Raw genomic sequence first — 23,088 nt, 5'->3', positions numbered from 1 at the left:
TCGGAAAAGGCAAAGAGATCTATGCACAGAACTCTGCACATTTTTTGTAAGAGATCGTGAGTATTTTGAATAAGAAATCGATTCCCTGCTAGAAATAGTTAAGAAAATTTAATTAAACAGGATCACTACTGATTCTTCGCCGAAAACTTTTTAATTTTATTTCTTAATTGCTCATAGTATTATGAGTATTTTGAGACTAACTTGATGCAACCTAGCTGCCGCGGTGGCTTGCAGCCTTGCATTGCTTCCCCATGCAAGACACGCAAAACGATTCGCGTTTTGCTTCTAAAGCACGACCGCTGACGCTCGGGCTTTGCGCATGCTGTCTGACGTTTGTTACCTAATTATTGAGAAAAAAAATCAATTGAAAAACATTAATGTTTTATCTCTTTTGTATACAATAAAAAAATATGTTGGCCATGCATAGCTTGAATGTTTTTTAATCATTTTAGTTTTTGACTCATGATTTTCAATATTGTTGATTTTGGAATAGACATTCCTGATTTTAACATGTATCCTACGGACAGTGTAAAAATTCACAAAACATTGTACAGAGTACAACAATGGGCAGCTGGGATAATTAAGGTTTAAGCACGGTAAAGTTAAATGTATTTATACTAAATATCACTAAAAATATTCCAAATGATTCACTTTAATTTTGTCATTTTTACTCATAATTCTTTTTTTCAGAATTTAAAGGTGTTGTGCCCCTTAAGCCACAAGTGACGCACAAATACACGCGAAATTTCATAAGATGTCCAAAGTAGGAACTATCCTATTGGTGGAAAATACATTGGTTTATATGTTAATTGTGACGTCACGCTTAACAACTATTATTTGGCTTTGTCGAAGCGAGGCAGCGAGTTCGACCACTGCGCATACATTGTGCACATCGATCTGGCGACCGGTTAGTGATATGCCCACGCAGCCGTCTGCCGTTTGTGTTTTGACGTTTTAAAGCAGCCTCCCGGCTTCCGCTAACCGCAATGTTTTGCTCTGTTCATCTTTTCGGCGATATTATAAGTAATATATAAGTGCGTAGTGAAAAACGGCAACAACAGCATGATGCAGCAGTGTTATAACTAGTATAAAAATCAGAACAAAAGTGCTGCTATGGTGCATGTATGTGTTTTCAAGATACTTATGCTCACCGCGATCCCGCTCGCGGATCTACTGCTCGCGGTTCTTGCTTTGTAAGACAGTGCAAAAAGTATTCAAAAGTGATGCACATGGAATGGCACCGAATGATGCGATGTGTGAGTGTCAGTCCATCAAAGACTGCTGCAATATGAGAAGATACTTAACTCCAGTAAGAAACTCAAGTTTTTGATTGGAGGTTATCTTTTGTTTTTTGTGACTACTCCTGCTGCTGCTCCTGCTGATTCTACTGTAGTTCTAATATAATTTTTTTAAATGCTGTCTAGGTGACGATTCACCATCACACAGATCCACAAAAAGTATCGCTGTGTTCTAATGTTCATCATTTTTAAAACGAATATTTATTGTGTTATGTATAGTGGAATCAGTAACTATGTGATTGTGTGATCTGTTTTCAGAGTTGAATCAGTTTTGTGATTCTAATTTCTCCTACTGATAGCTCTACGGCATTGGTATCAGAGGACAGGCATAATTTACTATTTATCATTGCCAATTTGATCATGCAAGCACTACCTTGGCGCTGATTCGCACTGTCTGGGCGGTGTAGCTTGGCGTTGCTGGCTATATCAAACACCCCGAAGTGTCTCTCGAGCTGATCACACTATCAAAGTAGCAAAGGCTGGAAGCAACCACCGAAGACAACCTTCGAGCCTTATTCGAACTTTCTGGCTGTCCTAGAGGCATTTCTAGTTACCTGAACCGCCTGGAATTGACCATGGACCTGTATTGCTTCCTCGTAGAGGAAGCTTTGTGATAGTAAAATTTTTATTTCTGTCAAAACTTCTAGAAAATACTTTTTGGTGTGTTAGAAGTTCTAATCAAGTGTCTTCAGAAAATGTATGTATGGATGTGTGTGTGTATTTTTTTGTTCCTCTCTCAGAGAAAAAGGTATTGGATAAAATCTTAGAAAGACCATAGCATGACCTTGTTTATGCCAGCCGTGTGTAGGATTCACACCGAGCCGTAAAAGGGAACACCCTCTTTGCCTTTATCAATCCTTGGTAAAGCTGCCTAGCTCCATCTTCTATGCCCCTGAACCCTGCGATACTACCATCAGGCAATGCTTTGCGGGAGGCGAAAGGCTTTTGTCCGCTTTTAGTTGATGTAATCGTCATCACTATAGTCATCCTTCATTTTCTGCTTCGCACATACACACATACGTACTTAGCCTCTTCGTCTTCTTCTGTCTTTATGAGAATGACTTTCTTGAGAATGTCTGCTATAGTTACTGCAGCATGGCCGTCATAATCGACTCAGGAATTACATTGATCTTAAGATGACTCTCAAGTTCTTCTCGCTCCTGATTTCGTGAGCACTCGCAAAAGACCTGCTCAACATCCTTTGTTGCATCCGAACATATTGGGCAGTTCGGATGGTCGTCTAGTTTGAAACGATGCAGGTACGCCCGGAAAAATCCATGCCTAGTCAAAAACTACGTGAGGTAGTAGTTAACTTCCCCATATCTTCATCCAATTCAGTCTTCTATCCTTGGTATGAGGCAATGAGTCCATCGTCCCTTGCCACTAGCGTCCCACATTGTTTGCCATTCAGCCATCGTCTTCTGGCTTTTGTCCTTCGATAGTCTCCTAGCTTCAAATACATCCTTACTTTCCAACGCAAAAAGGTCAATACGTGGCATGCCTGCTATAATGCAGGCAGCATCGTCCGATACCGTACGGTTAGCGAACGCCACTCTTAGTGGACTTCGCCTATACACGGTAGTCAACTTTCGTGCATACGATTTCACCCGCTTCGCATCTGCCCATATTAAGACTCCGTATAGCATAATCGATGTGGTTACACTAGCTAACCTTCGCTTCTGAGTTGGCCCTCCTACATTTGGCATCAATCGTCATAGAGCAGCACCATCTTTTGCTGCTTTATCACTGACTATTTCCAGATGCTGTTTAAAACTTAGTCTTGCATCGACAGTGATGCCCAAGTATTTGATGGTTGGTTGAGAAACGATCTCATGTCCATCCACCGTCAGTGTGATTTCCTTCATCTTGTTCCTACTGGAAATAAAATTAACTTTCGTTTTGTGACTGGCTAGTTCCAGTCTGGGCTCTGTTAGCCATTCGTGTATTATACGGGTTGACTCTTCAGCTATGTCTGCCAACTCTTCTTTATGTTTCGCTCCTACCACTACTGCTATGTCATCAGCGAATCCCACGACCGTTGCTCCTTCAAGTAATTGTAGCTTTAGTACCCCGTCGTAAATGATGTTCTAAGTCGGTGGGCCAAGTACCGACCCTTGGGGGACGCCTTCTGTAACTTTATACGTCTAAGTACCGTCCTAAGTGTCATATAATAAGATTCTGTCCTTCAAGTAGTCGGGCATCATCCTTCTTCTATTAGGGCACATCGTGCTTTCAGAGTTCCTCGTGTATTTCACTCCATCTCATTGAATTGAATGCATTTTTGAAATCTAATGTAACTATGGCGCAATACTTCTTTTTTCCTCCCTTCCATCTTTTTCCCTCTATCGCTGTTTGTGCAGTGTCAATCATTAGACTAACTGCGTCCAAGCTTGAACGCTTCTTTCTTAAGCCATATTTGCATTTCGCTATAATCATTGTAACGCAAATAATACGTTCCAGGATCTCGCCTGGGGTATCCAGCATGCATAGCGGTCTGTATGATAAGGACTCCTGGGGTGGTTTCTTTTCTTTTGGCAGAAACACTTGTCGCTGTTTCTTTCAGTTTGTGGGGAATATTCGCTCTTTTAGACATGTATTGTATAAATCTACGAAGACCCCTATATGAGCGTAAATGGCATGCTTTAATGCAATATTTGAAATGCCATTCGACCCTGGGGCCTTGTTGTTTCCTACCCTTCTGCAGGCGGCTACCAATTCCTCAATCGTGATCGGTGGGATAGCCTCTTCATTTAAACCTCTTTCGATGACAGTTTCAGTTGCCTGGGGAACAGTGTGGAGAGTACTCGGTGCAATAGTTCTGGGCATTTTGGTGGAGGCACGCGGCTTCTTTTAATCTTCTTCATTACTATTCTGTACGGTTGACGCCAAGGATCTTGTTCAACAATATCCTGTAATTCCTTAAGGTACCGTCGTTTGTTTTCGCGGATCTTCTTCTCAAGACTCCTTCTAGCGTCCTTCATTTCTTGTCCGCGGGCATCTACTATTTCCTGGCCTCTACCAGTTTTATAGTATTTCTTCCTCGCCCGCTGTTCTCGTCTTCTGGTCAAGTTGCACTCGCTACGTGCAGTTGCAATCTCCTTGTTCAACTAGTATACTAGTGGTCGTCTACGGTATGCGACTCTTCGAGGCATAGCAGCGAATCATGATCGGGTGATATTTACCGCCACCTGCTCCGCTTTGCTGTTTGACGTTCCAGACAGTTGCATTTCTTCTAGTGCTAACAAGAACATCTCCTTATCATAATCCTTCGTTTTCCAACTAACTCTATTGGTCGTTGTAGTCGCGCTGGGTCCCTGTTTTAATGTTTCTACCTCCATTATTATGGCCTAGTAATTACTATGTGTGTAGTGCTCACTTACTGTTTATGATTCAACTGAGCCAATTAAGCTGCTACTAATAAACGTCAGGTCGACAATAGACCCTGCGTCTCCTCTTTTAAATTTGTCGGCGCATCCTCCGTTAACTAGGATCAAATCCATAAAAGCGAATGCTTCCAGGAGTACTCGACCTCTGTGGTTAGTCTATATGCTGCCCCACTCCACAGCCCACGCATTAATGTCGCCTACAATCAGTATCGGTTTCCTTCCTACAGCGTCTTGTATAAGCCGATCTAGCAGTTGTTCGAACTGTTTGATTGGAGCGTTAGGTGAAGCGTAGCGACTGTAAACAGTGACGCCTGCTACCTTAGCCCGTATAAATCCTTCATTGCGGATCTTCATTTTTTCACAGTAAGCAACGTTATAATATGCCCAGATTGCTGCTTTACCTGTAGTGTCTATTTTCCACGATGGTTCTTTTAGATCCTCGTATTGCTCGCACATAATAGCTGCGTCTATCTCTTTCTTGCGGACATACTGGTTGAGTAGGTCCTGTGCTGTCTTACAGTGGTTTAGATTTAACTGCACTATACTCATTTTCGTTGGTTCTTTAGTTTTTTTATTGCGGCTTATTAGGCTAGGCATGTATACAACTCAGCTTATTTGTGCAACTTTTCGCTGCATGTCCTTACGTTCCGCACTTAAAACAATATTTACTTCTGTCGTACGACTCTGAACACTTTTTTGCGATATGACCAAAACCCAGGCATTTATATCTAGATGGCCGCATCTCTTGACTTATCTCTCTGATTCTGCAATCAACTCAACCTTTTTTGAGCCTTTCCCGTGCGATCGCCTTTTGGGAAATCTGGGCAGGCAGCTGTACGATGGCGGTCTGCTTATCTCTGTAGGTTTTCCAGAGGGTTTTTACGGACGTCTCCTTTACTACTTCCTTCTCTTTTGAAAACTCTCTACTCAGGGCGTTTTGAATATCTTGTTTAAAGGTAAGCCTATCCAAGTCTTTTATTTCAACGACCACTTCATGCTAAAGCCTCTTGATTGTAGCTTCTTTTATCAGCACCGCTTTAACTGCTTCTTGAAGTTCCTGCGTTTTTACTTCTTTAGTGCTTCGTAGCTCCAAAAGAAGTTTTTCTGCCACCGTTTCGCGTATCTTATTTACGCTGTTACCAAGCACCGTCAGATTGGGATCCGCTTTTATTTTCCTCAAAATATCAGCGTATGAATTTCCTTCAGCAGCTTTTATAACAAGTGCATCAGGACTGGTGAGTCTTTCTCGTGTTTTTCTAGTACCATTTTTGTTCTTGGCACCAGTGCTTTGCGTATCTCCTTTTTCCTCTTCTTTTTCTCCCTTTTCTCCTTTCTGGTAATAAACTCCTGCCAGGGTGGGTCTGCCTCTTTTTCCGAAGACACCTGTGAATGGATTTTTTATGCGACTTCTACAGAGGCTACTTCCTTATCTTTTCTTGTTCTTTAAGCGTAGTTTTCTTGACGCTCTTGTACCTGGCTTGGTGATATTGCCTTACGCTCATTTAGCGTTCTTGTCGTCACCGTGTTTGATGCTTCAATCGTCTGTGATGCCTTGTCATCCTTCTGAATATGCTGCTGGTTCGGTAACATTTCCGCTATTCGTAGCATCAATCTAAGGCTCTCCTTGCCCTTTTCCACCGCCACTTGTCCTCTTTTAAGCCGCTTAACCTGGATCATAATCGCTGATAGATCGCTTTTAACAGACTTATGGATGTTGAATGCAATTATCCATAGAGTCCTGCCTGTCTCGGATCTCCTCCCATATGCTTTCTCGTTCTCGCTTAGCATTCCGGATTGTATTCTAGATCTTAAAAGCTCCTATTCCTACTTTCTCTTCTTGCTTGGTTAAATTCTCCATGCTTGATAATAGTCTTCATCCCGATATGTGTCCGACCACCGTTGATCCCCCATCTGTGAAAGCAGCTGACATGGCCCGATCACGTGACTTTAAGTGGTGCCAGACTGGGAACATCATACCATGATATAGCACGCGATTCTGCCCTAGCCCACCTCCACTCTCTCGAACCTCCCACCCCGAACAAAGTGCTTGGCTCTCTGGAGAGTTTCTGACAGACATGAAGCGATATCACGCACTCGCCTTAGCCGATTGACCGGTACTGGCTATGTGATCGGCCTCCCGTCTTGCCGTCAGCGGGAGCCAAAGGTGGTTCAGGTCACTTTGGTTCGCAACCTCAGATAGCCTTCCCACCCAGGATCTCCTTTTGGCAGCTTACGAGTCGCACCGCACGGCAAACGCGGCAGCCATATTTGTCCACGAAGCATATTTTATTTCTGCTCTTCTCTCCAAAGTATATACCCCAGCGAGCTCTTTCCCATTTGCCACCTGAGAGACGCGCCACATATGGATGTCAGGCTTACCCGCGTGAGTGTGTGTGTGTGTGTTTGTGTATGCGTATGTTTTTTTTCTATGTGGCGTAGGCAGAGCAAACTCTGCACAAGTGGCCCTCTGACACTAGATCCCCACAAGTACTATCGTTAAACAATACTTTTGTGGAGCTCGTTAACTAGCCATTTTTGGCTTCTTCTTTGAAGTTTGACGTTTCCATACATCCCCTATCTACCAAGGTGATAAGGGGTTCAGGATCAAACTCGTCTTCTTCATTCTGCATCATCCTGCCGTCTTCTTCATTCTGCATCAGGCCAAGGAGCGTTTCGTATCTATTATCTAGTGGCCTTCGTCTAGCAACAATATTACTCAGCTGTTTCGCCTTGTCCTTTCTTTCTATTCATTTCGTCATTTCTAACCTTCTTGATAATGGTCCTTACGTAATTGTTTACTGTGCACCAGTCATCCTTCGACGCTAGCATAGCTGTCAACATTGACTCAGGGATCACCCTAGTCTGAAGGTAACGCTCGAGTTCCTCTTGTTTGCTTCCAAACATACTGGGCAATTTAGATTATCCTCTATTTTGAAGCGGTGGGAGTAGGCTCAAAAGCACCCATGTCTGCTTAAATACTGCGTAAGGTAGTAATTAACTTTCCCGTGGCGTCTATTGGTCGAGCTAACAATACGTGGTATGAGGCGGTGCGTCTATCACCTCTTTCCACTGGAGTCCCATCGTCTTTGCCACTTAGCTAGAGTTTATTCCTTTGCGGATTTCCAAACTTTCTTTTGAGTATTGCCATTACACCGGCTTTCTTCGTATATATTCTTCCGTTCCATTTGTAGAAGGTCAATAGGCGGCATACTTGATAACGTACACTGCATCTTCTGATACTGTTTGGTAGGCAGAAGCGACCCGCAACGCACTTCTCCTATTAACTATTGACAGCTTTTGTTCATAGGACTTCAACAACATAGCGTCCGCCCATATAAGGGCATCCTATAGCATAATTGATGCAGTTACACTTACTAGGATTAACCTTCGACCCTGTATTGGTCTATCTACATTTGGCAGTAGTCGCGATAGTGCAGCACCGACTTTTGCTGCCTTATTGCTCACCCTCTCGAGATGCTGCTTAAACGTAAGTCTGGCGTCTATGGTAATTCCCAGGTACTTGTTGGTCGGCTGAAAGTATATTTCGTGTCCGTCCACTGACAGCGCTATTGTCTCTATTTTCATCCTACTGGATATGAGAATACTCTCCGTTTTATGGCTAGCAAGCTCAAGTCCAGTCGGCTTTAGCCAATCGTGGATTATACCTACTGCCTCGTTAGCGATTTCCGTCACCTCTTCTTTTTGCTTTGCTACTACCACTACTGCAATGTCATTTGCAAACCCTACAATCGTTGCCCCTTCGGGTACCTTTAGCCTAAGTACTCTATCGTACATGATGCTCCACAATAATGTGCTAAGCACTGACCCTTGTAGGATCCCTCTGGTTACTTGATAGGTTTTTGTGCCGCTCTCTGTGTCATACAAAAGGGTTCTGTCTTTCAGGTAATCATTGTTATGTATGCGGGTACCTCTCTTTTCCGTAGTGCCTTGTGTATCTTGCCCCAGCTGCCTGAGTTTAATGCATTTTTAACTGCCAGTGTAATAATGGCACAGTACTTCTTGGATCATTCTTTCCATCCTATTCCTTCTGTTGCAGTTCTGGCGGTGTCGACTAATAAGCTTACGGCATCAAGAGTGGAGCGTTTTTCCCTACAGATTTATTAATATTTTTCTAGTCCGCCTAGTTTTTTAATGACTTGGTCCATTTTAACGCCGATTTCACGCTCTATAATCTTGCCCGGGATGTCTAGCATGCAGAGTGGTCTGTATGAGGCAGCTTCTCCAGGTGGCTTATCTCTTTTTGGTAGGAGCACTAGGCGTTGCTTCTTTCAGTTCTTAGAAACGTCCGTTCTTCAAGACATGAATTGTACAACTCCACAAAGATATCGGGGCGTGCCTGTATAGCTTGTTTCAATGCAATATTGGATATGCTATCCAGGCCTGGAGCCTTTTTGTTCCGAATTTGTTTTCATGCAGCCAGTTATTCCTCTGTGGTGATTGTTGGAATGATTTCAACATTTGCCTTCGCTTCAGGAATAGCTATTACTTCCAGTTGAAGGGGAAACAGTGTGGTCACAATACGATCCAGCAATTTCGGGCTCTGAGAAGAAGAGATATAACCTCCCTTTATCTTCTTCATTACCATTTAGGACGATCGCCCCCCAGGGATCCAGCTCAACCTCGTCCTGTAACTCTTTCAGGCACCGTCGTTTATTCTCTTGGATTTTCCTCTTGAGTATCCGTTTAGCATTCTTCATTTCTTTATTCAGGGCGTCTACTATTTCTTTACCACGACCAGTCTTTTAATATTTCTTTCAAGCCCGCTGTTCCCGTCTTCTGGTTCGATGACACTCTTTGCGGGTCGCGTCAATTTTTTTATCACACCAATATACTGGCGGTCGTCTATTAATGGGAGTCCTCCTTGGCATCGTTTTGTAGCTCGGTTAATATTTCCCAATACCTGCTCGACCTTATTATTCGCAGATCCAGATAGCTGTATTTCTTCTAGAGCCAGCAGGAATGTCTCCTTATCATAATCCTTTGTTTTCCAACCGACTTTTTTTTTCGTTGCCCTCCTGTTGGATCTCTGTTTTGATAATCTTATCTCCATTATTATCGTTTAATGGTCACTATTTGTGTAATGATCGCTCACCATTAACGGTCTAATTAAGCCAATCAGGGAGCTGCTGACAAACGTGAGATCTATGATGGACCCTGCGTCTCCTCTTTGATATGTGTAAGAACATCCCTGGTTAACTGAGACTAAGTCAAGGAGGGCGAATGCTTCTAATAGCGCTCGCCTCTTTCGTTCGTCCTTTGGCTGCCCCACTCTACTGCCCAGGCATTGAAATCGCCTGCTATCAATACCGGTTTTCTTCCCACAGCATCCTGTACTAGCCAATCCAACAGTTGTCTGAATTGTTTTATCGACGCATTAGGAGAAGCATAGCAGCTGTAATTGTGTACATCTGTGACCTAAGCGCGTACGGATCCTTCATTACGCCTTGTCAGTTTTTCCTGAAAAGCGGCGTCTCCGCATGCCCATATCGCCGCTTTACCAGTACTGTCCATACCCCACGATGGTTTGTCCAGGTCTCTGTATTGTTCACAGACGATGGCTATGTTGATTCCTGTCTCACAGACATACTGGCTTAGTAGGTCCTGTTCAGTCGCGCAGTGATTCATATTCAACTGCACTATTTTCATTTTTATCGCCTGTCAGTGGCTTCTACTGCAGCTCGATAAACTGGGCATGCATATCTACCAGCTGTGTGGTTACTTTTCCTACCTGTGTACTTCTTTGCAGAGTAAACAGTTGGGTTGGTTCTTACACTTCTTTACTGTGCAGTTTCTACCAATATGGCCAAAACCTAGACATTTATAACACCTTAGCGGCTAATTTTTGCGATTAGCCACCCGGATCCTACAGTTGACCCATCCTTTTCTGATCTTCTGTAGCTTAGTGATCTCAGCCGCAATCTAAGCTGGTACCCGTATCACTGCAATCTGCGTGTCACCATACGTCTTTCGCAGAGATCTTATCGTAGAGACTTTTATTGTGGTATCTTCCACTAGTACCGCTTTCACTGCTTCTTAGAAGTGCGAGGTTTTGACTTCTTTTGTGCGTTCAAGCTCTATCAGAAAATCGCCTGCAACTGTTCTGCGTATTTTATTTACTATTCTCTAGTGTGTTAAGTGACGGAGCCGCTTTCATTTTGGACAAAATGTCTGCATAGCTCTTTCCTTCTGCAGCCTTAATGATTAAAGCATCCGGCCTGGGAGGTCTTGCCCGCTTCGGTCCATCCTTGCTGGTCCTATTCTGGTTTGTAACACCAGGGACACTTTGATCCTCTTTGTTTGCCTTTTACTCCTTTTGCTTTGACTTTCTTGTGACAACTTCCTGCCACGCTGTCTTTTTAGGTTAATTATTTGCATCTTTTTTTCCTCCATTTCTATAGTGTGGAGTAGTTGGGGCTTCCTCTATTGTACCCGCCTTCCCAGATCTGAGACTCAGTGTTGTCTGAGTCTCCCTCCCCTGAGTTCCCGGGCGCTGGCATTGCTGTAAGTTGTGCTTGATGAATTGTGCTTCTGCCAAGCACAGATTCTTATAGCTCGCTCTTATTATTCGGGCAAGATCTTCAATTCGCTCGTGCACATTGTGCCTGTCCCAGACATAATCCATCGATTCGTCGATTCTGCTGCCAAGGCGATCCCAGTGCGCATTCTTTTGTGTTATGCATACAGCTCTCTTATCCCAGTCTGCATCAACCTCCATTTCCATATCTACATGCTGCAAAGGACAGGTGATAAATATTGGCTGGTTGAGGAGACCTCGACGCGCCAATGAGCATTCTTCTGTTTGCCACCCAGGGGACGCGCCACATATGGGGTATCGGAATCCCCGTGCGGGTGTGTGTGTGTATGTGTGTGTGTGTATGTGTGTGTGTGTATGTATACTGTAATATTTCTGGAACTACTTCGTCAATATCAATAAAATTTGACATGCATTTCTATTTTTGGATCGTTTTTTTTCGAACATCCCATTGTGACAAACAATACAGCTAAAATTCATTTAAAAGAAAATAAAATTACCTAATTTTCCTCGTTTAGTTCTCGGGATTGACCGCTTTGTTTAGCAGATAAAATGAAAAAGGACTGCTTATTTTTTTTAATAATAAATCGAGAACTGGAAAAATAAGCTTTTTTGTGCATTGATTACGGACATAAAAGGGCCTTATTGCACATCGTTAAAGTCCCACCCTATGAATATATCTCATACTTATATATATGTATATATATATATATATATATATATATATATATATTTGTGAAAAAAATTGATGGCAGCGTTCGTATTTTATGATAAAACAACAGAGGGGTCTGCAAACTCTTAGACAATGAACCATTTAAAACTAATATATTAAATTATGTATCAAAAACCGCCCCAGACATTAGCAGGCAGATTATAGTGTATATTGAAACAACATTTTATTTATTAGACCTATAAATTTAGTTGGAGAAAGCTACGTGCCAATGAATTGGCAGCGGTTCTTTTGTTTTTTAGTGTTTAAGTCATACTACAACGTGGGATATCATGGACTGCTGGATAGGAAGCAGTAGAATCATTGGTCATATGCCTGATCATCGATAATACTGGATCTTCGTTAGTGTGCAACTTCCAGGTACAATATGTTCTATATAATTTAAATGATTTCACGTAATTAATGTAACTTATATTTTTGAAGATGCAGTGCTTATGAGATGCAAATAATAAATGGTTATACTTAAAATATTAAGGTACAGAGGTTTTTTGGTTTGATTTTATTTTTTTTTCAGGTACAAAATAAAACATAATGCCAAACAGTTGCAGTAAGGAATTATAATATGAAGAGGATATTATTATTTTTAAATAGAAGATTTTCATTAATTAGCGTAGCCAAGATTTACGTACCGCATTTTTGTGCCTAAAAATCGTTTCTAGAATTGTTGTTTGTCTAGAGATGTTTTCAAAAAATGTTTGTCACAATAAAAGTTGTTTCGAAAGTATATCTACAACTTTTATATTCAACATTTCCATTTAAAACGTAAAGCCGCATGTAGAGTTTTATGGCCAATAATTGTTTTTTTTTTTTATGTAATCAAACGATTTCGGACTGTTAACTTGAGTTATAAGCATTTTTTGATTCGATGTCAATAAAAAAAAGTTGACATGATGTTAATTATACACATAAGAAGTTTACACATTACGATTGTTCACAGAAAACTATGAATTAAATTTTGTACACAGTACATTTTTGATTTTTCACAATATTTTTAATTAAATTTAGAAGTACGAAAAGAATTATTTTACACATAATTATTATGAACATAACATTTACAATAAATTGATACTGTGATACATTGTACACAAAAGATCGTGCACAAAAAGAATAATAATAAAGTTTTTGATTGTGCTGAAGATGTTGTGCACAGTGGTTGCAACCAATTGTTTTAATACAAAATATGTTACAAGCAAACTCACTTAAATATGCTATTTATTGTGCACATCATTTCTTTTTGCATTCATAGATGGCGTGAGTAATGCCTTTACATTGCGTTACTGCGTATCCGGAAAATCCTTTCATGGCTTAAGTTAAGAAATCATACTATAATATAAATAATTATAGTAATAATAATAATAATGATTTGATTATATGATGTAAATAAAAATGTTTTAAGGTAGGTATTTGTTTATGTAATATATTTTATTATGTAGAAATCTTGTAACAACTATATTGTTCAAAAATACAATATCTACTTTTAGTTGTAACTGCTTTATATACAACTTAACCTCATCAGGGGGCGCGGTAGCGCCCCGAGGTCTAGTATAAGCGTTATACATTGTTGCGTTGGGAGCACCGCGACCCTCTTATACTTTAAATACTTTTAATACTTTGAATTTGCTAAATAACCTATTTACGTTTTACGAATTCTGTATATATTTTAATCGATCTGTTGTTGCCGCTTATGTATGAATATCCGATTTCAAAGATTTTCATGAGATCTTATTATTACCATATTATTTTGCTAAAAAACAGTTCTTTTAGCAAAATAATCAAGCTTGAAAATTAACTTGGGAAAAAAAATTTAATAGAATACACCGCAATTAAGAAAATGCATTTTGCTTACTGCTGCTGTGCCACTTAGAATCAACAAGTTCTTTTGGTTTTTAATATGAAATTTTCTATATAATATTCAAGTTGAAGTGTAGTATAAGTGTCGCATTTCAAGTGTAGAAGCTGTGGAAGTGCTCCTATAGGTGCTTTATGGTAATAAACTCCGACGGGTTTTTTGGAAAAGCTAACCAAGAAATTCGGCTGCAGCGACTGTCGGGTTATTATACAAAGAAGATGCTTGTGCCACCGGCCAACGCTAGTGTATCGCCCGTCAAGATTTGCATGTCTAAGCGCCGAACGCCCGTCTGGATGACTCATAAGCACTAGCGCCGTTGATTGTCATCAGTGACACTCACACGACGTGGACACTGCGGTCACTCCAAGCTCAGCTTCTACTTCATCGAGCTCACGCCGCTCGATCTCGATAACCTCCCCGTTTTTTGGAATGACAACCTCACCGGCTGGTTCGACTCGCACCAGAACCGCTACTCTATCCTCTACTTACATAACCTCATTCTCTCCTTCTCGCGCAGTGCGTTGAATAACGAAACCAAGAATATGTTCGAGGAACGTAATGCAACTAATTCCAGAACCTCAAGCTTCTGCAAAGCCCCGACACCGTGTACTAACGACGCCGATAGATATACAACAACAACAATATTTAACTAGTCACGCAGCAGTATTGACAATCGTGATACAGTAACAGCCTCTCGAGAAGTCATTTGTGTCGAGGTCATTGCTTCTGAACTTTAATTAAATGCATTAAAAGGGTATGTGATCATCATTTAACGTGTCCGCTCTCAAAACCATAATTATTTATTAATCAATTCACGTAAACCTTTTGACTTTTTATTTTATATGAATAACATATGCATTTTTAGTATTTGCATTGATTATTAATTATTATTTATGAAACAGCTAGATAAACAGAAAACTAACAAATCCTTGAAAATATTTTTCAAAATCAAGGGTCTTTTTTATAATATTTTAAGTATTTTTACATATATTATTATAAAAAAATGGAGCTATACTGGTGCATTATATTATATTTTTGCATGAAAAGGGAAAAACACTTGATCCGTACGTAATAACTGAATAAAATTACATCACTTTTCTGTCAAAAATTCATCTAGAAATTAATATCTTCCGACAACGAAGAAAGATACTATCAGTATGTTCTTAAGTCTTGAGTACATAATTATATTAATACTATAAATAATTTTCAATTATCGCTTCATATATACATTTTTGATGCATGCACAAATAAATTGGAGCTGCACTCCATTCTAAAAAAAAAAGAAGATAAAGTAAATCGTCACATTCATTACTGAATTTTTGTTTTTCATATCGCATTTTACATATGCTGTCAATAGTTTTTTTCAAACACATTTTCCGCATCTGATTCGCTTCTCAAATTTTTTACCTTTTAAAAAAACTATGATAAAATATAATTTCATCAATCTTTATTTTTTTTTTTTTTGCAGGATATAAATTCTCTTCAATTTTGAAGAAAGATACTCTGTTTTTAGTGGAGAAAATATCGCAGTGGTGTCCTTCACCGAAGCTGCCGCAAAGGTCGCCTTTTCTTTCTAGAAAAATTATTATAAATAGTTATTAAATAGTTATGCAGAAGTTTATTAATAAATTTATGGGTGAGGGTAAAAAAGTTTTTCGACGTATTCTATTATTCAAACATAAAAAATGAAAAAATTCTTTTATTTAATTCAAATAACTGTTCTCGAGATATTTTTTTCTAACAAGCACGATTTTCGCGTTTTTTTTCTTTTTTTTTTTACTTGTTGAGCGGAACTAAAGTGACTATTTTCAAACCGGAGGGCAAACTAATATTTTAAGGAAAATTATCAATCATTGGCTCGTATTTGTTCTCCTTCGCTTCGCACTGCAAACTCCCGATTCGCGGTCTAAAAGAAGCCTACTTTACGCCCTTACACAGTATACTATTAGTTACTTTTTATAAAATGATATAAATTTAGTTTCGGATTGGTATTGATACTAATACGATTTATAAATTTAATCTACCTACATTACCTAATTCTTCGAAAGCCGTAGCTTCTCAACACCTCTATGGCGAATTTCCTCTGTAGTTGTGCGGGAACATTGTCGTTCCACCTCTCACCTCCCATCATATTTAATGGCAAATATGATTCTATTCTCGCTCTGCAAATTGGACAAGTCCTTGTAATTAACTGCCATACGCAATCTGTGCATATTCGTTGAGTGCAAGGATTCAATTTTTGTTGCCGTTCCCTTCCTTTGCATACCGTGCACCCTTTAGGAAAACTTTGCTTTGAAACTTATTAAGCTCCGATGATATATTATTAATAAATGCTCTCTGGTATTCTTTGACAAAGTTTAAGTATCTATTTTACATGAATATATAATTTTAATTGCATGTGTAATATTTTTTTCTAAGTTTCAAAGCAAATAAGAACAAAAACCAACATGTTTTCGGCCAATTTATAAAAACTTAGAGTATTTGAAAGTTAAGACAATCGTTCTACACAACTTTATTAAATAAATTTAATCTTTAATATAATCTCAAAGTATTAACCCTGAATTCAGGTAATTATTCTCTTCCTCGAAACGAAATACAAACAAAAATGAGCAAAATACAACTAAAAATTTCATTGAGTGATTTTTTTTAGTGTTCATTAAATAAGAGTAACCGTTAATAATAATAAGACGTAAATAATAGTAACATTGCTAAGAAAAAATGCTAGTTTTCATTAGAAAAGCTTAGCGACTTATTGCTATCATTTTATAAACCAAAATTATGCACACATCTATTGTATCATGGAACGTACTGTAATTTGTCAGTTTTGCAAATTCGTACATTAATGTTTGTATAACCTATTGCAAAAAACCACAAGTATGTATTTACGTGTATTAAAGAAACGTCCACATAAAAGTTAAAATTAATAAAAACATTATGCATTAATTATTTTTTAACACTGAATATCGAGTCAACAGTCTTACAATCTGGAGATAAGTAAAAGATGGTGCCAGTCGACATCTCATATTTCACTCATCAACGCATTAACAGACATGATAACTCTTACTTCATACATTGCAAACATTAGTAAAAACGATGCCAGTCGGCACTCGCTTTCACAAATGATCGCAATATACCAGTAATATTAACGTGAATAAAAAAATATATGGAACTTATGTGTTATTATAGAGTTAACGTAATCTCCATTGAATAATAGATGAGTGCATTTATTTTACATACGTTTTTAAACTTGAACTATCGGCAAATAACGACAAGCTGATAGAAACTTTGTTAGTATTTTATTATAATTAAAATAGTAGATTACGGGCCTAGGGGGGAAAATTGGACAGCCCATACCTCGTGTTTGCCACCCTCGCCTGGAAAATTGTACTTTGTATTTATTATAACTCATCAACGCATTTATATACATGATAACCCCTTTTTGCGTATTGCAACATCAGTAAAAACAGTGACTTTCGGCACTTGCCTTTACAAATGATCGCAATATGCAAGTAATATAAATGTGAATAAAACTAATATATGATACTTTTGTATTTGCATTGTAACACGGCAAAATTTCGCCGTGTAACAACGACGTTCGACGCGGTAGAGCGTCTCAAGGCTGCCTGTGTGAATGAGAGAGTGAACGTGTCTAAGTGCGTCGTTTATTTTTTGAGTGAACGACGAGAGAGGAGCAGCGGCTGCGACGGACGAAAAGGACAACGCACGTCGCCGACTCGTGAGTGAGAGATGCGAGGAGACGACGAACAACATTCGCGCAGCAACAGCGACCTTTCACCTCGACAGGGCGTTCAAGTCGGCCCCGCGCACCGTAAGACAGCCGATGCAGGTGGCGGAGCCCTTCGTAGGGTCTACCTACGTGAGCGTCTGATGCAGCAGGACCAGCGTGATGGCAGCTCGCCCGCACGAACGCCAGGAACGAAAACTACATCGTCTCGCGTTCGTAGTGACAGATGCCGCCCTAGTCAATGGCCCTGACGACGGGGCATTGGGAGTCACTACGGGTTCCGCAGTAAAGAGTTATCTTAGTTGTCTGCGGGTGAAAGGCTGTCTATGTGCTGCAAGAATTCGAATTTCGCGGCTATCTGTTTCGACATCGTGTTCGCGGGTCTATCTGCGCGCACGCGCGACTACGCGACTCGGCAATGGCGCGTGAACCGATAATGCTGCGAGCGAGCGGGCCGTCGGGCGCATTAGTTAACCCCGGATCAATGTCTTTATCTCTTTATCTCTTTATCTCTTTGTATTGTATTCCGTCGAAGTATTGTGTTATCTCGAGTAATAAGCGAAGTGTAGAATCAAGGATTTTTATAATAGAAGTGTAGAGTTATTTCATAAAACGTAGGTTAATACTTAGCGCCGACACTTGGACGCACGAGGCGTAAAGTGGTCAGGCAATTCTACGATAAGTCGTTCGGCGTTTGCGGAATTCGCGTTCGACATAATTGTGTGAGTGAGTGAGAGACGAAAAGTGCGAGCAAGTGTGTGTGATTTGGTTGCTTCTCGAGCCTTAAGACGAGCGCGAGTCACGCGGAATATCTTTCGTGTACGGGTATTTGTTTGTCGGAGTTGCTCTTGTTCACGGGCTATCTCAGCAAGTTGTACGAGTCGATTATAAATTGTAAGAATTTACTAAGAATATACAGTTCCGTCTAATAAACCACGTGTCTCGGTTATCCCGAACCGCCCTCTCTCCTTACCGTTTTCCGGGGCTGCAGCTAGCCGCGCAAACCACGTGCAAAAAAACCCTCGCGCCGGGAAACAAAGAGTCGCGAGACTCTGGCGTTCACGAGGAGCGCCTGGCGCCACCGGGTCATTTTCCAAGCCTGAGGCGAGGGATTGCACCATAACTGGGGTAGCACGGAAACCCCAGTTACAGCATGTAATCATTCATTGTTCAGTTAACAGTCATGCTAAGCAAAGTCGGCACCTCATATTTTACTTATCAACGCATTAACAGACATGATAACTCATTTCTCATACATTGCGAACATTAATAAAAACGGTGCCAGTCGGCACTCGCCTTTACAAATGATTGCAATATACAAGCAATATAAACTCGAATGAAAAAAATATGATTATCTATTTATAATCTCTCTTTAATTTTTTTTGTTTGTACTTACATTGTCAACAAGTAACGTTAACGGGAGAGAAAATATTTATTTCAATTAAAATTAAAACTCTTACACTTAGAACAGTTGCTTTGTTAATATAATAAGACATCTTACTCGAGTAGAATATGTATGCATTACTTATAAATAGTTTTGCGTTTACTTATTTATTGTTGGGGCAACGTCATATGCAATGCGAAGATAAGTCAGACACAGTGCCGATCGGCATCTCATATTTGACTCATCAATACATTTACAGTCATCATAGCTTTCTAAGGAGAACCCTTACACATCGCAATCATCAGTACAAGTGATGTTAGTCGGCACTCGCCGTCACAAATCATCGTAATATGGGAGTAATATAAAAGTGAATTTGGTTGTCATTTTGTTCGCTATGCTGACACTACTTTTTACCCTCGGTATTTTTTACACGTGTAATGATTATATGTATGTTTTGAATAATTTCTATCTTCAATTTATTGCTATTGCAATGTCTTTTAAAATGCTGAAATAGCTTAATGTTATAACTCGTACATCGTGAGATTAGTTCATCTGTGTTGTTGGACGAATTCTCGCGTACACATTTTTCATAATAAGCAAGCTAATTTTTAATATTTTCATTAAATTTTAGGTATTGCAATTAGATATTAAAGCTTTGCATTCTTATGCGTTTACTCGCGAAGTAAATAACGAAGTAAGTGTCACTTATTCGCTTGCACTCAAACTATAATAAGTCAAAATAATTTTTATTTAAATGTTTAAAAAAAATATGGCCGAAGACACGTTAAAGCTCTCGAGTTATTTTATGACATGAAATTGTTTAATAGAAAAACAATAGAATACAGTATATTCCTGTATCGGTCAAAGTAATATTTAAATTTTTAAATAGGCATATACCTTAAAATTATTAAAATCAGAAAAGATTACATAAGCATACCTGTTTGTAGAGTATCTCTATACAAAAATATAAACAAAATATAGATAAATATTATTAAATAAATTTATATATTAACAAGTGGATAAAAGTTATGAAGCAAGTTCAAGCTAGCCGCATTTAAGGTGGTTATCTCAATAAGAAAGAACTAGCTCTGTAAAATAAACACAGCCATAAAGTACAAAAAGGAATTGCAAAAATATTAATTGTTCTTTCAGTTAAATGCATAATTATGCATTTCGGGTCATTTTCATCGTCTTGATTGGTAGCATTTATGTTTTTCCCGAAAGGTTTCATGTAAAAATAACAAATAAAAACAACTACGCTGGCTAGTCTGCGAGTAACTAGCTTACTTGTGGCATTAACGTTGCCTTCTTTTATTTTATTTTCCATTATTGCTCTTGTAATAAAATACCCGTGATGAAGTTATTTTTTCATCACATGCATAAAAAAGGTCCTTTTTCAAGTTTTTCACGCAGCCGGAGGAAAATTACTTTTTCTTCCGCTGCTCTAAGATTTTAAAATTTGTTATAAATTGTTAAAAATTGTTGTTTTTTTTAATGTTAAAAAATGTTTTAAAAATGTTTGAAAAAATGTTTTAAAAAATGTTAAAAAATTGTAAAAATGTTATTTTATTGAAGTGATATTGGGAGTTTAAACTTGGTTCGCGCGCTTGAAGGTTAACAAAGATGGCGGCCAGAAAGTCTCTGAAATACACAGGGCTCTTATGGAGCTTCATTAAAAAATATAGAAATATAAACTATTGCACGATAAAAACTCTTGTCAGTGTCGTTACACACTCCGTGTGAATAGAGTGAGGGTACACCGTCGTCAAGAAACATGATAGAATGCCAGAACGTTATAAATTCTGGCATGATTAACATGTGTGGTGATTCGTAAAAGCTCCTGAAAAAATTGAGCTATATTCATTAGTTTTACAAACAAGTTCTTTGAAATCTAAGCCTTATCTGGTCACAGAGATATTGTTACTAAAATGAAAACGATAAAAATAATGTATAAGTGGTAGTTGCAAAATGGACTGTTCGTACTCTTGCTCAGATACTCAAAATAAATTTTTTAAAGTCAATTTGTAGTAAATATCGTTCCTTTGCCCAGTACTGAGTAAAAACTCAATGACAGAGTTTTTGCATTTTGGAATTACAGACCTTGAGGAACGAATTAGTATAGCAGACTCTTTTTTTAATAAGTTTTCTGTATTCAGTACAACAATACATTTTGCCCTGGATAATAGTCAACTTTAGAAGTTGATTTAATGAGTTCACATACAATTTACAATAATTGTTATTCAAAAATTGACAGAAAATACTGCACTCCCATATACCACCAATATAAACAGAGACTTTGTTGACGCCATGTTTCTTAATTCCCGAAGTTGACGCTAGTATCGCATTGCAACTTTAAACTCCTAATACAATATAAAGTTCTCAATTTCCCAGTCGTTTTCCGTGCTCGAAAAAGGACCTATTCATGCGCAAGTTTAAAAAATCACGGTGTATAACAGGGGGGGGGGGATTGTATTTTTCTAGCGAGGATGATGTTTGAGCAGAAATGGGAGTCAAGGGCGCCGAAGGCGAAAATTCCAATTGCCCCCCCCCCCCCTAGTTGCACAATATACTATTTATTAATAAGTATAAAATTTATCTGAATATAATTTTATAAAATGCGACGTATTGTACTTACTTCCTTTTCTACCACCACGGCGAGTCCCTCTTCTCCTATTATTTCTTCTTATCCTCCCATCGTTCGGATCATCAGAGTTATCAAAAGCAGGCAGGATCGGCTCCTCAACAGGGTCCTCAATGACAGGCACGATATGTTCATCAGCAGGGATTTCGATAGGCATAGGCTCATCAATCGGATCCTCATTTACATGTACAATAGGCTCCTCAGCGTGGTCTTCCATAACAGGGACCAGAGGCTCCTCAGCGGGGGTCTCGACGACAGGCATTAAATGCTCCTCAACGGGGTCCTCGACGACAGGCATTAAATGCTCCTCAACGGGGTCCTCGACGACAGGAATTACATGCTCCTCAGTGGGGTCTTCGGCGGGATCCTCAGCGACACGATCAGCGGGGACATTTTCATTTCGTCGAGGTCTGCCTCGTCTACGCCGAACGGGTTCCTCTATCGCTGCTTCATCAAGTGCCTCACGATTTCGTCGAGGTCTGCCTCGTCTACGTGGTGCGGGTTGATCTTGAGAAGTAGTAGGAGCATTTCGGCGATGCCTACCCCCTCCTTCTCCTCTCAATTGGCTGTCTTGGTTGAGCAGCTGCAGCAGCGGCTTGACGACCTCTTCCTTCAACGATTGCCTCAGCTACGGGTTCAGGTAGCTGCTCTTGATCTCTGACTACATGACAAATGATTATTTGTAGCAGACTGAATGTGTGACAGTCCATATGACATAGCAATAATGGTACTTATATTATTCATAAGTATTGTTATTATTACTATGTATGCTATGAATAATAATCATTGCCAATTATCATGTTCAAGGAAATCGTTGGTTAGAATTACATTAAATATAGATTATTTATTATTCAATTTTTCTGGATACCATTATCTTATAATGATTTCCTGAAAAATTTCACTCGATCCCTGAATATTTAACGATAAATAAATATCCAATAAGCAAAGAGTTTTTAGGTCTTTACAAATGGGAATATGGTATGCAGTTATAGAAACATTGTTGAACTTACTGAAGTAGAGTCTTCGTCGTCGCCGTACTACCAATTCATACTCGAATACATTGCCTACGATTTAAAATTAAATAAATTTTTTATTACTATTTCGAAACCCCGGTAGAAACTTGATCAACAATAGGTCAACGTGTTAATCAAATGGAGAAATTTTTGCTCAAAATTAATATCTGCATTTATTATTAATGATCTAAATCTAAGATTACTTGTCAAAGCATCTATATTAAAAAATATTTACATGGGAATTTTTTAATTTATGTCCAATAATAAAATAAATAACTAAATTTGGCCAACGATTCACCAACCAATCTTTTTACCAGGGAATTTGCATTATGATGTGGATTACTTTTGTGACATAAAGGTAAAACAATTCAAGTCCATTGTTCGTGATTTCGAGAAAATCACATTTTTATGTTTCAATTGTTGCAAAATATTGCAATACTTAATATAATACTTAATATTTCGTGATAGGTGGATTTCTGGGCTACTCGC

The 23,088-nt window shown here is 39.1% G+C and overlaps 1 protein-coding gene across 13 annotated transcripts in view; it reads right to left on the bottom strand.

The window, feature by feature from the left end:
• LOC100118460 (tyrosine decarboxylase) overlaps positions 1-23,088 on the bottom strand; it is a 486,598-nt gene that overhangs the window by 360,194 nt on the left and 103,316 nt on the right. Inside the window, exons 7-10 of one of the 13 annotated variants that reach the window (XR_004226944.2) lie at positions 22,597-22,650; positions 21,581-22,247; positions 15,841-15,978; positions 15,267-15,389 (exon numbers count right to left, since the gene is read on the bottom strand). The exons of 11 other annotated variants lie outside the window; for them this stretch is intronic. The gene's annotated coding sequence lies outside the window, so the exon portion shown is untranslated. Of the gene's footprint in view, positions 1-15,266; positions 15,390-15,840; positions 15,979-21,580; positions 22,248-22,596; positions 22,651-23,088 lie in introns of those variants that run through there. One more of the 13 variants, XR_004226943.2, reaches the window with a different exon arrangement.

Source organism: Nasonia vitripennis (genome assembly GCF_009193385.2).
Source record: "Nasonia vitripennis strain AsymCx chromosome 2 unlocalized genomic scaffold, Nvit_psr_1.1 chr2_random0010, whole genome shotgun sequence".
NCBI lineage: Eukaryota > Metazoa > Arthropoda > Insecta > Hymenoptera > Pteromalidae > Nasonia > Nasonia vitripennis.
The sequence above is the reverse complement of the archived record's forward strand: the minus strand, read 5'-3'. Positions and strand labels throughout refer to the sequence as shown.